Genomic DNA, 15,026 nt, shown 5'->3' on the forward strand with positions numbered 1-15,026 from the left:
CTCTCACCACTTTACAATTTGACTTTTATCTTCCACTGTCAATTAATATTTTTTGGTCTTTTTATGCCTCTCGTTTTTTGCAAGCCACCTCAAATCCATTTGGAAGCAGATGGAATATTAATAATGATATGAAAGAAACCTAGATATATCATGGGAATATGGGGGGATGGTAAATGGTTATTGATAATTCCAGCTGAAAGGGAATATGTATAACAGAAAGATAGAGTAAAAAGGATTGTCAATCAGTGACACAGGTTTAAATTTACCACTGATTGAATTCATATAAACTTAAATCTATAAATAAGAAAAAAATTCCTATAAAATTTGAATTTTAGAGATGAGATTATTCCAGTAAAATTTTAGCATTATATTTCTTCCAGTTAAGGGAAGAAATGCCACACTTCAGTTTGAAATATAAATTAGAAGTAGGGACGTACTACTGATTTGAAAAATGAGTTTCTAGAATCTCCTCAGATAAAATGTTTAAAGGAAAAAGGAGTTTGGAAACTTAAGCGGGTTAGATATATCTCTTAATTTATGCAGTGCATAAAATCTCAGTTAAAAATCTCACTTCTAATAATTTCATACTGAATTCTGCTATGAGAAAAATAAATATGAAATCCATATAATTTTATTGTGAAAAAAGGCTTTCTAGAAAATTTTTTCCTCTTCCACCATTGTAGAGATGAGGAGACTGAGACTCTCACATAGTGCCAAAGCTGATTAGAAAACCCTGATTACCCTGCCTCTCTTCCACAGTGTGAGGGTCAGGGTTATCAGTCCAGTGTAGATAACATGATGATAGAAATGTTTGCTTGTTTCTTTGTTTTTAAGATTTCTTTTCATATTTTACTTCCTTGTCCTAGATCCAGACCCACCGTCAGATTTACTGATTTTGGGGCAAGAAGAAAACACAATATATTTGTCTTGGAAACTCCCACAGGGTGGTTTTGAGAAGTTTCAGGTAAAGTTGCTGTCATGCATGATTTCACTCTTTTTTGTCCTTCCTTTTACAAATTATGATGCCTCTCCTTTACTGGAAACTTATTTTCCTCCAAAATAAGTTTTCTTTTTGTTGCTTTATAAGTACCAAGTTGTCATGGGAGTTTGTGAGATTTGAGTAAAAGCTGGCGCTTGACTTTAAATGTTTGGGTTTTCCAGTGGAGACAGATGCGTGTATGTGTGGTGCACGGTTGTGAGTAAAGGAATGATGGTGCTGAAGGACAGCGCTTCCGTGACAGCCGCGGTCACAGCAAAGATTCCAGAGGTTAGAGCTGGGTGGTGTGCTACAATCTTCCTTTCAGCTCCATCCTGCAGATGTGGTTGAGTGGAGACTTGCAGCCCAGGGGGTAGGAGAGAAAGAGGCACAAAGAAGCTGCTTTTTAATTGTCTGTGATATAAATGCGTGCATTTTTTTGTTGCTCTTTGTGGTAAATAATGTAACCTGGCATCAAGTGAGGATATATTATATACACCCTACATCCTGCATTGTATGGTTTTCAGGGTGAGTAAGCTTCTGGAGATAGCATTATTTTTTTTTGTTTGTTTTAAATTTATTTATTTATTTAAAAAAATTATTTATGTGACTGCTCCAGGTCGTTAATCTTCATTATGGCATGTGGGATCTTTAGAAGCAGCTTGTGAACGCTCAGCTGCAGCATGTGAATTCCTGTTGCGCCATGTGGAATCCAGTCCCCTGACCAGGGATTGAACCCAGCCCCCAACTTGCACTGGGGGCTCAGTGTCTTAGCCGCTGGACCGCCAAGAAAGTCCTTGGGGATATCACTGTTGCTTTGTAATCTATGGGGGCAAACAAATTTTCCACACTTTCATAGTAGTGGGAGATGGTGATTTTAGTTATAAAAGAACAGAAAACAAAATAGTTAAGAAATTTATCATATTAATGAAAGAGTGCCTCATGGAGACAAAGGCAAAGACTATAACTGGGTGTTTGGAAAAATCAGAATCAGATATTTAAGGCCGTTGAGACCACTGGGATTGTTTTCTTAATGTCTGTCTTCTACTTTCTGCTCATTAGCCTTAATTTATTTTCACTTATTTTTCCTGATAACCAACTTTCTCTGGTAAGCAATCCATATGATGAGTGGAAGAATGCCATGCACAACTTCTGAGCATAAATGGTATATTATGAGCCACAGAAAAGACAGATGCTCTCTAAATTCCCAAGGAAGGGACTGTGATTATTCCAAATATTAGACACCCAGTCCAGTTTCAGTCAACTGTTGTTGCAGGCCCCATGTCGTGTGAAAATGGTAGCTCTGGATCTGTGGATGGTGGGGGTTAGAGAGTCATTAGAATTTGAGCAGGTACAACAAAAGGTGTTTCCTGAAAGTGAAGAGCAATATAGAATTTAATAATTTATAGAATCAATATGTCTAAAAGGAACCAGAGCAGTAAAATTGCCAGACACTTGAACTAATTAGTACATCTGAGTTTTATATCCGAGTATGAATTCCTTAACAATTACAGTTCATAATGAGAAACAAGATAATAGTTATTATATGATAGACATAAAAAGAATCCATATTTATTTATTTATAGTAGCTGGTACTAAAGACAAAGAGGGCAGAATGTAGTGGGCAGAATAATGACCTTCCAAAGATCCAGCCTAATTCACAGAACCTGAAATATATTATATTACATGGTAAAGGGGAAGCAGATGGAATTAAATTGGCTAATTAGCAGGTTTTAAAATAGAGAGATTATAGAGAGTCTGGATCCAGATGGTGGAGTAGGAAGACCCTGAGCTCACCTCCTCCCATAGACATGCAAAAACTACTACATATAGAATAACTATCTCTGAGAGTCACGTAATGACTAGCAGAACAGATTTTCTGCAATTAAGGAGATAAAGAGTAGGCCACATTGAGATGGGTAGGAGGGGCAGAGATGCAGTCTAGTTAGAACCCACATACCCTGTGCAGTAACCCACAAGTGGGGAGTACTGTCCCAACCACAGAGGTCCCCCTTGAGGAGTGAGGGGCCTGAGCCCCATGGAAGGCTCCCCAGCCTGGGGGACATGCATGGGTAGAAGAGCCACATGACATCTGCCTTTGAAACCAGCAGGGCTTATATCTGGGAAATCCAGAAGCCTGTGGAATATCGAGACCCTTCTCTTGAAGAGCTCTCACACAAACTCACTGATTCTGAGTCCCAGGGAAGAGGCAGTAGCTTGAAAAACAGCTAGGTCATAAGAGAAGATTCGTTGACTAGTATTAGGGTGTGTGCTGGAAGGGCAGGGATCTGGTGGAACTTTCCTTGGGAATGGAAGTACTGGTAGGTGCAGCTCTTTTTTTCCCCCTAAACTCTCCTTCCACCTAGCTGGGCAGGTGCTGGCAGACACCATTTCTATCACTCTCAGTCAACCTAACCAACACCATGTGCTCTGCCCCAGTATTCCCGGAGGGTCAGTCTGCTCATCCATCAACCACGGCTAGATTCTCCAAAGTGACTCCTAACCTGTTCCATATAGCAGGTGGATCTGAACGGCCCCAGTGCCCCTCCTAAGCAACCCCTGCCTGCGGGATCAGTTTTGTACAACAGTATACTTGCAGCAGTTGCAACTGGGCCTCACAGCTAGTCACACTGGGAACTGGTCCCACCCACCAGTGGACCTGCAGTGAGCATGGCCCAACCACAAAAGGAGGGGATGCACAGCTCACATGGAGGATACTCCAGGGGCATCTGGCTCTGGTGACCTGGGAGGACTGTGCCACTGAGCATCACAAAAAACCTTCTAAATAAAGCCACTGTTTCAAGATTGGAAGATGTGACTATATATCTGATTGCTGTTGTTCAGTCACTAAGTCGTGTCCAGCTCTTTGCTACCCCATGAACTGCAGCACACCAGACTTCCCTGTCCTTTTCTATCTTCAGAAGTTTGCTCAAACTCATGTCCATTGAGTCAGTGATGCCATCCAACCATCTCATCCTCTGTTGCCCTCTTCTCTTGCCCTCAATCTTTCCCAGATCAGGGTCTTTTCCAGTGAGTGGGCTCTTGGCTTCAGGTTGCCAAAGTATTAGAGCTTCAGCATTGGTCTTTCCAATGAATATTTAGAGTTGATTTCCTTTAGGATTGACTGGTTTGACTTTTTTGCTGTCCAAGGGATTCTCTAACACCACAATTCAGAAGCATCAATCCTATTTGCTAGGTAAAGCTAATAAATAGAAACAAACAGCTAGGAAATCTTGGGGGACAATGGCAAACCTTGCAAATGAAGGAACAAGACAAGACTTCAGAATAGTAATTCAATGAAATGGAGACAGACAGTTTAACAAAAGGGCGTTGAAAGTAATAGTCATAAAGATGTGCACTGAACTGAGAAGAACTGATGGATACAGTGATAAATTGAACACAGAGGTAGAAAATGTAAAGAACTGGTAAGAAGTAAAGACTGCAATGACTGAAATCTAAAATACACTGGAGAGAATCAACAGTGCATTAGAGGATACAGAAGAATGGGTCAGCAGTCTGAAAGACAGGGTAGCAGAAATCACCCACTCAGGACATAAAGGGATTTTTTTAAAATGAGGGTAACTTAAAGAATGTCTGAAACCAGTATTTACTTTTTTCAAGGGGTCCCAGTAGGAGAGAGAAAGTTCCAGGAGACCTATTTGGAGAAGTTAGGGCTGACAAAAAATTTAACCTGGTAAAGGAACCAAGTCTAGAAAACACAGACACCCAATCAAGATGAACTTGAAGAGACTCACATCAAGACACATTGTAATTAACATGTCAGAAGTTAGAAATATAAAAGCAGCAAGAGAAAAACTTAAAAGGGAGCCCTCCTTTCAACTGATTAATTTTTAGCAGAAACTTTATAGGCCAAAAGGGACTGCATGATATATTAAAATTACTGAAAGTAAAAAAAAAAAAGAAAAAACTTACAACCAATAATACATTATTTGGCCAAGGTTATTAATCAGAAATTAGGAAAGATAAAAAGTTTCCCAAACAAGCAAAAGCTAAGGAAATTTATCACCGCTAAAGTAGCCTTACAGACATCAGTGGTAGTCCAGTGGTTTAAGAATCTTCTTGCCAGTGGAGGGTACGTGGGTTCGATCCCTGGTCCAGAAAGATTCCACATGCCATGGGGCAACTAAGCCTCTCCCTTGTCATACAGCCATTGAGTGCTCTTTCTTAAAAGTATTAATAAAATATCATTCCTTTGCTTAAGACTTTCTTTACCGTGGCTTACTAGGCTCTGCCTGTCCCTGGTGACCTCACTATAGCTCTTCCATTCTTTCCCATCTCAGGAAAGGACCATGTCCTAAAATCACTTGCTCAGTGATCTTTGATTCTTCCCATTCCCTCATCCCTCAGTCTAGCAGTGGGTTCTGCCACTTCTACCTATGAAATGGATCCTTAATGTGTCCAGCTCTCTTTATTTCCATTATACCACCCTCGTCCTCATTTCTTACTGAGATCAACAGCCTAGGTGACAGATGACAGTCTCTTACCTCCTCTTTTTTTTTTTTTTTCTTTTAAGATGTGTGTGTGTGAGTGCTCAGTCATGTTTGACTCCATGGACTGTAGTCTGCCAGGCTCCCCTGTCCAGGGGATCCTCTAGGCAAGAATACTGGAGTGGGTTGCCATATCATTCTCCAGGAGATCTCTCCAACCCAGGGATCGAACCCATGTCTCTTGGGTCTCCTGCATTGGCAGGTGGACTCTTTACCACTGCAACACCTGCGAAGCCCCCCACCTGTTTTTTTAAATTAATTTATTTAATTGGAGGCTAATTACTTTATAATATTGTATTGGTTTTGCCATATATTGACATGAATCAGCCATGGGTGTACATGTGTTCCCCATCCTGAAACCCCCTCCCACATCCCTCCTCATCCCATCCCTCAGGGTCACCCCAAGCACCAGCCCTGAGCACCCTGTCTCATGCATCAAACCTGGACTGGCGATCTGTTTCACATATGATAATATACATGTTTCAATGCTATTCTCTCAAATCATCCCACCCTCGCCTTCTCCCACAGAATTCAATGGACTGTTCTGTACATCTGTGTCTCTTTTGCTGTCGTGTATATAGGGTCATTGTTACCATCTTTCTAAATTCCATATATATGCGTTAGTATACTGTATTGGTGTTTCTCTTTATGACTTACTTCACTCTGTATAATAGGCTCCAGTTTCATCCACCTCATTAGAACTGATTCAAATGCATTTTTTTAAATAGCTGAGTAATAATATTCCATTGTGTATATGTACTACAGCTTTCTTATCCATTCGTCTGCTGATGGACGTCTAAGTTGCTTCCATGTCCTGGCTATTGTAAACAGTGCTGTGATGAACATTGGGGTACAGGTATCTCTTTCATTTCCAGTTTCCTCGGTGTGTTTGTCCAGCAGTGGGATTGCTGGGTCATATGGCAGTTCTATTTCCAGCTTTTTAAGGAATCTCCACACTGTTCTCCATAGTGGCTGTCCTAGTTTGCATTCCCACCAACAGTGTAAGAGGGTTCCCTTTTCTCCATACCCTCTCCAGCATTTATTGCCTGTAGACTTTTGGATCGCAGCCATTCTGACTAGTGTGAGATGGTACCCCATTGTGGTTTTGATTTGCATTTCAATGATAATGAGTGATGCTGAGCATCTTTTCATGTGTTTCTTAGCCATCTGTATGTCTTCTTTGGAGAAATGTCTGTTTAGTTCTTTGGCCCATTTTTTGATTGGGTCGTTTATTTTTCTGGAATTGAGCTGCAGGAGTTGCTTGTATATTTTTGAGATTAATCCTTTGTCAGTTGCTTCATTTGCTATTATTTTCTCCCGTTCTGAAGGCTGTCTTTCCCCCTGCTTATGGTTTCCTTCATCATGCAAAAGCTTTTAAGTTTAATTAGGTCCCATTTGTTTATCTTTGCTTTTATTTCCATTATTCTAGGAAGTGGGTCATAGAGGATCCTGTGTGATTTATGTCAGAGAATGTTTTGCCTATGTTTTCTTCTAGGAGTTTTATAGTTTCTGGTCTTAAATTTAGATCTTTAATCCATTTTGAGTTTATTTTTGCGTATGGTGTTAGAAAGTGTTCTAGTTTAATTCTTTTCCAAATGGTTGACAGTTTCCCCAGCACCACTTGTTAAAGAGATTGTCTTTTACCCATTGTATATTCTGGCCTCCTTTGTCAAAGGTGTCCATCAGTTCAGTCCAGTCACTCAGTCATGTCCGACTCTTTGTGACCACATGACAGCATGCCAGGCCTCCCTGTCCGTCACCAACTCCCAGAGTTCACTCAGACTCAAGTCCATCGAGTCAGTGATGTCATCCTCTGTCGTCTCCTTCTCCTCCTGCCCCCAATCCCTCCCAGCATCAGAGTCTTTTCCAATGAGTCAACTCTTTGCATGAGGTGGCCAAAGTACTGGAGTTTCAGCTTTAGCATCATTCCTTCCAAAGAACACCCAAGACTGAACTCCTTCAGAATGGACTGGTTGGATCTCCTTGCAGTCCAAGGGACTCTCAAGAGTCTTCTCCAACACCACAGTTCAAAAGCATCAATTCTTTGGTGCTCAGCTTTCTTCACAGTCCAACTCTCACATCCATACATGACCACTGGAAAAACCATAGCCTTGACTAGACAGACCTTTGTTGGCAAAGTAATGTCTCTGCTTTTCAATACGCTATCTAGGTTGGTTGTAACTTTTCTTCCAAGGCGTAAGAGTCTTTTAATTTCATGGCTGTAGTCACCATCTGCAGTGATTTTAAAGCCCAGAAAAATAAGGTCTGACACTGTTTCCCCATCTATTTCCCATGAAGTGATGGGACCAGATGCCATGATCTTCGTTTTCTGAAATTTGAGTTTTAAGCCAACTTTTTCACTCTCCATTTTCACTTTCATCAAGAGGCTTTTTAGTTCCTCTTCACTTTCTGCCATAAGGGTGGTGTCATCTGCATATCTGAGGTTATTGATATTTCTCCTGGAAATCTTGATTCCAGCTTGTGCTTCTTCCAGCCCAGCGTTTCACATGATGTACTCTTCATAGCAGTTAAATAAGCAGGGTGACAATATACAGCCTTGACGTACTCCTTTAACTATTTGGAACCAGTCTGTTGTTCCATGTCTAGTTCTAACTGTTGCTTCCTGACCTGCATATAGGTTTCTCAAGAGGCAAATCAGGTGGCCTGGTATTCCCATCTCTTTCAGAATTTTCCAGTTTATTGTGATCCACATAGTCGAAGGCTTTGGCATAGTCAATAAAGCAGAAATAGATGTTTTTCTGGAACTCTCTTGCTTTTTCCATGATCCAGCAGATGTTGGCAATTTGATCTCTGGTTCCTCTGCCTTTTCTAAAACCAGCTTGAACATCTGGAAGTTCATGTATTGCTGAAGCCTGGCTTGGAGAATTTTGATGTGCATGGATTTCTATTTTGCTCCATTGAGCTATATTTCTGTCTTTGTGCCAGTACCATACTGCCTTGATGACTGTAGCTTTGTAGTATAGCCTGAAGTCAGGCAGGTTGATTCCTCCAGTTCCATTCTTCTTTCTCAAAATTGCTTTGGCTATTCGAGGTTTTGTATGTCCATACAAATTGTGAAATTATTTGTTCTAGTTCTCTGAAAAATGCCATTGGAAACGTGATAGGGATTGCATTGAATGTACAGATTGCTTTGGGTGGTATACTCATTTTCACTATATTGATTTTTCTGATCTATGAACATGGTATATTTCTCCATCTATTTGTGTTATTTTTTATTTCTTTCATTAGCATTTTATAGTTTTCTTTATATAGATCTTTTATTTCTTTAGCTAAATTTATTCCTAAGTATTTTATTCTTTTCATTGCAATGGTGAATGGAATTTTTCCCTTAATTTCTATGATTTCTCATGGTTAGTATATAGGAATGCAAGTGATTTCTGTATGTTAATTTTATATCCTGCAACTTTACTATATTCATTGATTAGCTCTAGTAATTTTCTGGTGGAGTCTTTAGGGTTTTCTATGTAGGGGATCATGTCATCTGCAAACAGTTTTATTTCTTCTTTTCCAATCTGGATTCGTTTTATTTCTTTTTCTTCTCTGATTGCTGTGGCTAATACTTCTAAAACTATGTTGAATAGTAGTGGTGAGAGTGGGCACCCTTGTCTTGTTCCTGACTTTAGGGGAAATGCTTTCAACTTTTCACCATTGAGGATAATGTTTACTGTGGGTTTGTTATATATGACTTTTATTATCTTGAGGTATGTTCCTTCTATGCCTGCTTTCTGGAGGGTTTTTATCATAAATGGATGTTGAATTTTGTCAAAGGCTTTCTTTGCAACTATTGAGATAATCATATGGTTTTTATCTTTCAATTTGTTACTGTGGTATATCACATTGATTGATTTTGTGGCCTTTAAATAATCCTTGCATCCCTGGGATAAAGTCCACTTGGTCATGATGTATGATCTTTTTAATATGTTGTTTAATATGTTCTAGAATTTTGTTGAGGATTTTTGCATGTTGAGGATTTTTCTATGTTCATCAGTGATATTGGCCTGTAGGTTTCTTTTTTTGTGGCATCTTTGGTTTTCCTAAGGGTGATGGTGGCCTCATAGAATGAGTTTGAAAGTTTACCTTCCTCTGCAATTTTCTGGAAGAGTTTGAGTAGGATAGGTGTTAGCTCTTCTCTAAAGTTTTGGTAGAATTAAGCTGTGAGGCCATCTGGTCAAGGGCTTTTGTTTGCTGGACGATTTCTGATTACAGTTTCAATTTCTGTGCTTGTGATGGGTCTGTTAAGATTTTTATTTCTTCCTGGTTCAGTTTTGGAAAGTTGTACTTATCTAAAAACTTGTCCATTTCTTCCCAGTTGTCCATTTTATTGGCATATAGTTGCTGATTGTCATCTTTTATGATCATTTGTATTTTTGTGTTATCTCTTGTGATTTCTCCATTTTCACTTCTGATTTTGTTGATTTGATTCATCTCCCTTTTTTTCTTGATGAGTCTGGCTAATGGTTTGTCTATTTTATTTATCTTTTCAAAGAACCAGCTTTTAGCTTTGTTGATTTTTGCTATGGTCTCCTTTGTTTCTTTTTCACTTATTTCTGCCCTAATTTGTATGATTTTTTTCCTTCTACTAACCCTTGGGTTGTTAATTTCTTCCTTTCCTAGTTGCTTTAGGTGTAGAGTTAGGTTATATATTTGATTTTTCTCTTGTTTCTTGAGATAAGCTTATATTGCTATGACCCTTCCCCTTACCACTGCTTTTTCTCAGTCCCATAGGCTTTGGGTTGTTGTGTTTTCATTTTCATTTGTTTCTGTGTATATTTTGATTTCTTCTGTAATTTGTTAGTTATTCAGAACTGTGTTGTTTAGCCTTCATATGTTTGTATTTTTAATAGTTTTTTTCCTGTAGTTGATATCTAATCTTACCACCTTCTGATTAGAAAAGATGTTTGGAATGATTTCAACTTTTTTGAATTTAGCAAGGCTGGATTTATGGCCCAGGATGTGATCTATCCTGGAGAATGTTCCGTGTGCACTTGAGAAAAAGGTGAAATTCATTGTTTTGGGGTGAAATGTCCTATAGATATCAATTAGGTCTAACTGGTCCATTGTATCATTTAAAGTTTGTGTTTCCTTGTTAACTTTCTGTTTAGTTGATCTATCCATAGGTGTGAGTGGGGTATTAAAGTCTCCCACTATTATTGTGCTATTGTTAATTTCCCTTTCATACTTGTTAGCATTTGTCTTAGATATTGTGGTGCTCCTATGTTGAGTGCATATATATTTATAATTGTTATATCTTCTTGGATTTATCCTTTGATCATTATGTAGTGTCCTTTTTTGTCTCTTTTCACAGCCTTTGTTTTAAAGTCTATTTTATCTGATACGGGTATTGCTACTCCTGCTTTCTTTTGGTCTCCATTTGTGTGAAATATCTTTTTCCAGCCTTTCACTTTCCATCTGTATGTGTGCCTTGTTTTGAGGTGGGTCTCTTGTAGACAGCATATATAGGGGTCTTGTTTTTGTATCCATTCAGCCAGCCTTTGTCTTTTGATTGGGGCATTCAGACTATTTACATTTAAGGTAATTATTGATAAGTGTGATCCCGTTGTCATTTACTTTGTTGTTTTGGGTTTGAGTTTATACACTTTTTCTGTGTTTCATGTCTAGAGAAGATCCTTTAGCATTTGTTGAAGAGCTGGTTTGATGGTGCTGAATTCTCTCAGCTTTTGCTTGTCTGTAAAGCTTTTGATTTCTCCTTCATATTTGAATGAGATTCTTGCTGGGTACAGTAATCTGGGTTGTAGGGTTTTCACTTTCATCACTTTAAGTATGCCCTGCCATTCCCTTCTGGCTTGAAGAGTTTCTATTGAAAGATCGGCTGTTATCCTTATGGGAATCCCCTTGTGTGTTATTTGTTGTCTTTCCCTTGCTGCTTTTAATATTTGTTCTTTGTGTTTGATCTTTGTTAGTTTGATTAATATGTGTCTTGGGTGTTTTGCATTGGGTTTATCCTGTTTGGGACTCTGGGTTTTTTGGACTTGGGTGGCTATTTCCTTCCCCATTTTCAGGAAGTTTTCAAATATTATCTCCTCAAGTGTTTTCTTGTGGGCTTTCTTTTTGTCTTCTTCTGGGACTCCTGTGATTCGAATGTTGGGGCGTTTGACATTGTCCCAGAAATCTCTGAGGTTGTCCTCATTTCTTTTAATTCTTTTTCCTCTCTGCTTCATTTATTTCTACCATTCTATCTTCCACCTCACTTATCCTATCTTCTGCCTCAGTTATTCTACTGTTGGTTCCCTCCTGAATGTTTTTGATCTCAGTTATTGCATTATTCATTATTGATTGACTCTTATTTATTTCTTCTAGGTCCTTGTTAAACATTTCTTGCATCTTCTCAGTCCTTGTCTCCAGACTATTTATCTGTAACTCTATTCTGTTTGCAAGATTTGGATCATTTTTATTATCATTATTCTGAATTCTTTTTTAGGTAGACTCCGTATCTCCTCCTCTGGTTTGGTTTGAGTGGGCATTTATCATGTTCCTTTATCTGCTGAATATTTCTCTGCCTTTTCATCTTGTTTAGATTTCTGTGTTTTGGGTGGCCTTTCTGTATGCTGGAAGTTTGTGGTTCCTCTTTATTGTGGAGGTTCCTCCCTGTGGGTGGGGTTGGACAAGTGGCTTGTCAAGGTTTCCTGGTTAGGAAAGCTTGCATCAGTGTTCTGGTAGGTGGAGCTGAATCTCTTCTCTCTGGGGTGCAATGAAGTGTCTAGTAGTGAGTTTCGAGGTGTCTCTGGGTTTGGTGTGACTTTGGGCAGCCTGTGTGTTAATGCTCAGGGCTATGTTCCTGTGTTGCTGGAGAATCAGCATGGTATGTCTTGCTCTGGAACTTGTTGACTCTTGGGTGGAGCTTGGTTTCAGTGTAGGTATGGGGGCTTTTGGATGAGCTTTTGTCGATTAATGTTCCTTGGAATCAGGAATTTTCTGGTGTTCTCAAGTTTTGGACTTAAGCCTCCTGCCTCTGGTTTGCAGTCTTAGTCTTACGGTAGCCTCAAAACTTCTCCATCCATACAGCACAGAATATGAAACATCTAGGTTAATAGAAAGAAGATTCTCCACAGTGAGGTACATCCAGAGAGGTTCACAGAGTTATGTGGAGAAGAGAAGAGGGAGGAGAGAGATAGAGGTGACCAGGAGAAGAGGGGGAATCAAAAGGGGAGAGAGCAATGTAGCCAGTAATGTATTCCCTATGTGTTCTTCACATTCTGGAACACTTAGAGAGGTTCACAGAGTTACATAGAGAAGAGAAGTGGGAGGAGAGAGATGGGGGTGACCAGGAGGAGAAGATGGGGAGTCAAAAGGAGAGAGACAGATCCAGCTAGTAATCAGTTCCCTAAGTGTTCTCCATAGCCCGGAACACACAGAGAGATTCACAGAGTTGGGTAGAGAAGAGAAGTGGGAGGGAGGAGCTAGAGGTGACCTGGGGGAGAAAAAGGAGAGTCAAAAGGGGGAGAGGGCAATGAAGCCAGTAATCACACTCCTAAGTAAAAGTGGGTACTGAGACTGGATTCTTAAAGGTACAAAATTGATAAAAAAAAATACCAAAGAGCAAAGATTAAAAATCTAGAGTAAAGGTTAGAGTCTCAAAAATGCAATATTAAAAAAACAAAATCACAAAATTATAAGAAGTATATATGAAATTTGCTTAAAAAATACGGTCTTTTTTTTTGCAATGTTATAAAAATGAAAATTAAAGGAGTAATAAAGGACTCAATTTTTTTTTAATTAAAACAATCATAATAGTAAAGTATATCTTGGAATTTCTCTGGAGCTGTTGCAGCAGTGTGGGGTCAGTTCAGTTTCAGATAGTTCCTGTTTCCAGCTTATACTTCTTCTCAAGGTTTATAGGCCCCTTCCAATGTAGTCGGTACTAACTACAGGGTTTTAATCTGTTTTACCTATTACTTCCAGAGCAGTTCCCTCTGTTTATTTTGGCTTCTTCTGTTTGCAAGTTTCTTCAGTGTCTAATTTCCGCCCTGACACAGGGGGCCGAAGGTGGTCACTTATTAAAGCTCACTTATTCAGTTTGCTGTGGAGAGGGAGGAACACTACAAATAAATATCACTGGCCTGTATGGGGAGTGCTTGCAGTGTCTGGGCCACACTGGGTTTGCCTCAGCTCATGATGTGTGTGCTTTCCCGGTCTACATTGCTCAGGTTCCACGTTGCTGTGCAGGTGAACTGTCTGAGGCAGGCCCTGGGTTGTCTGCACTTCCCAGGTCTAAGCTACTCAGGTTCAGGTTCTCAGGTACTCCACAAAGGCACAGACTCTGTTGGGCCTGCATTATGCCCTTCGCAGGTCCGAGCAGCTCAGGCAACCAGGTGCTTGGCGAGTGCACTCTCCCCAGGTGGGCAGTGCGTCTTATCACCTCTCTGGTCCCAGCTGCTTGGTTTCCTGGGTGCAGAGTGGGAGTGCTTCCTCAGATGTGCTGTGTATCTCCTTGGGGAGCTGATCTCTTCGGGCGACCCTCCTGCGGGATGTCAACCATCCAGGATCGAAGCAAGACTTGGTTAGCAACTGGGAGCCTGCTCACAGTTTGGTGGAGGATGCCATCTCTGGGGCCAAGATTGCCCCTTCTGACTCTGGCTGTTGCCCACCTGCCTCTTTGTCTCCAGCGGGGGAAGGGGCCTGTCTGTAGCCGGCTAGCTCTTCTTTGATATTCGCTCAGTCCTTTGTTCTGTGAGCGGGCTGGCAGTGCCTTAGGTTAGAGCTTTCCATGGGAAAGTTCTGTCTCTCTCTTTCTCTTTTATTTTTTTCTCTCTCTCTCTGGCTATCCCACAGTTTTGGTTGCTATCTCACCTTAGCTCCCTCAGATTGCCCTCAGGGCTTTCAGGCTCTGTCCTTACTGTAAGCATGCAACCAGTGCCTCCCTGTTCAGCTCCCGCTTGCTGGTGGTGGACACGAACATCTGGGCTACTTATCTACTGGCAGTTGTGGTTAGGCATGGAATCTGTGGGTTTTATTTATTTATTTATTTTTCTTCCCCGTTATGTTGCCCTCTGAGATTCCAAAACTCCCCACAGACCCGCCGGTTAGAGAGTTTCGTAGTGTTTGGAAAATTCTGCTCTTTCACAACTCCCTTTCCAGGGTGGGTCTCCGTCCCTAACTCTTTTGTCTCTCTTTCTATCTTTTATATTTTGTCTTATCCCTTTGAAGACAATGGGCTTCCTTTCTGGGTGCCTGGTGTCCTCCATCAGCATTCAGAAGTTGTTTTGTGGAATTTGCTCAGCATTCAAACGATCTTTTGATGAATTTGTGGGGGAGATAGTGGTGGTCTCCCCGTCCTATTCCTCCATCATCTTATTAAGATATATGTGTTTAATTAAAAATTATTTACTTATTTTTGGCTGCGCTGGGTCTGTCTTCACTGCTCCAAGTGGGGGCTACTCTAGCTGAGGGTACAGGCTTCTCATTGTGGTGGCTTCTCTTGTTGTGGAGCCTGGGGCATAAGCTCTAGGTGCACGGGCTGAGGAGTTGTGGCTTGCAGGCTCTAGAGCATAAGCTCGGTAGTT

The 15,026-nt window shown here is 40.4% G+C and overlaps 1 protein-coding gene across 1 annotated transcript in view; it reads left to right on the top strand.

Annotated features, from left to right (window-relative positions):
* The first annotated feature begins 872 nt into the window (after nucleotides 1–872).
* PTPRQ (protein tyrosine phosphatase receptor type Q) overlaps nucleotides 873–15,026 on the top strand; it is a 275,808-nt gene continuing 261,654 nt past the window's right edge. Inside the window, exon 1 of the mRNA XM_069584123.1 lies at nucleotides 873–964. The gene's annotated coding sequence lies outside the window, so the exon portion shown is untranslated. The remainder of the gene's footprint in view (nucleotides 965–15,026) is intronic.

This window comes from Ovis canadensis, chromosome 3 (assembly GCF_042477335.2).
Source record: "Ovis canadensis isolate MfBH-ARS-UI-01 breed Bighorn chromosome 3, ARS-UI_OviCan_v2, whole genome shotgun sequence".
Taxonomy (NCBI): Eukaryota; Metazoa; Chordata; class Mammalia; order Artiodactyla; family Bovidae; genus Ovis; species Ovis canadensis.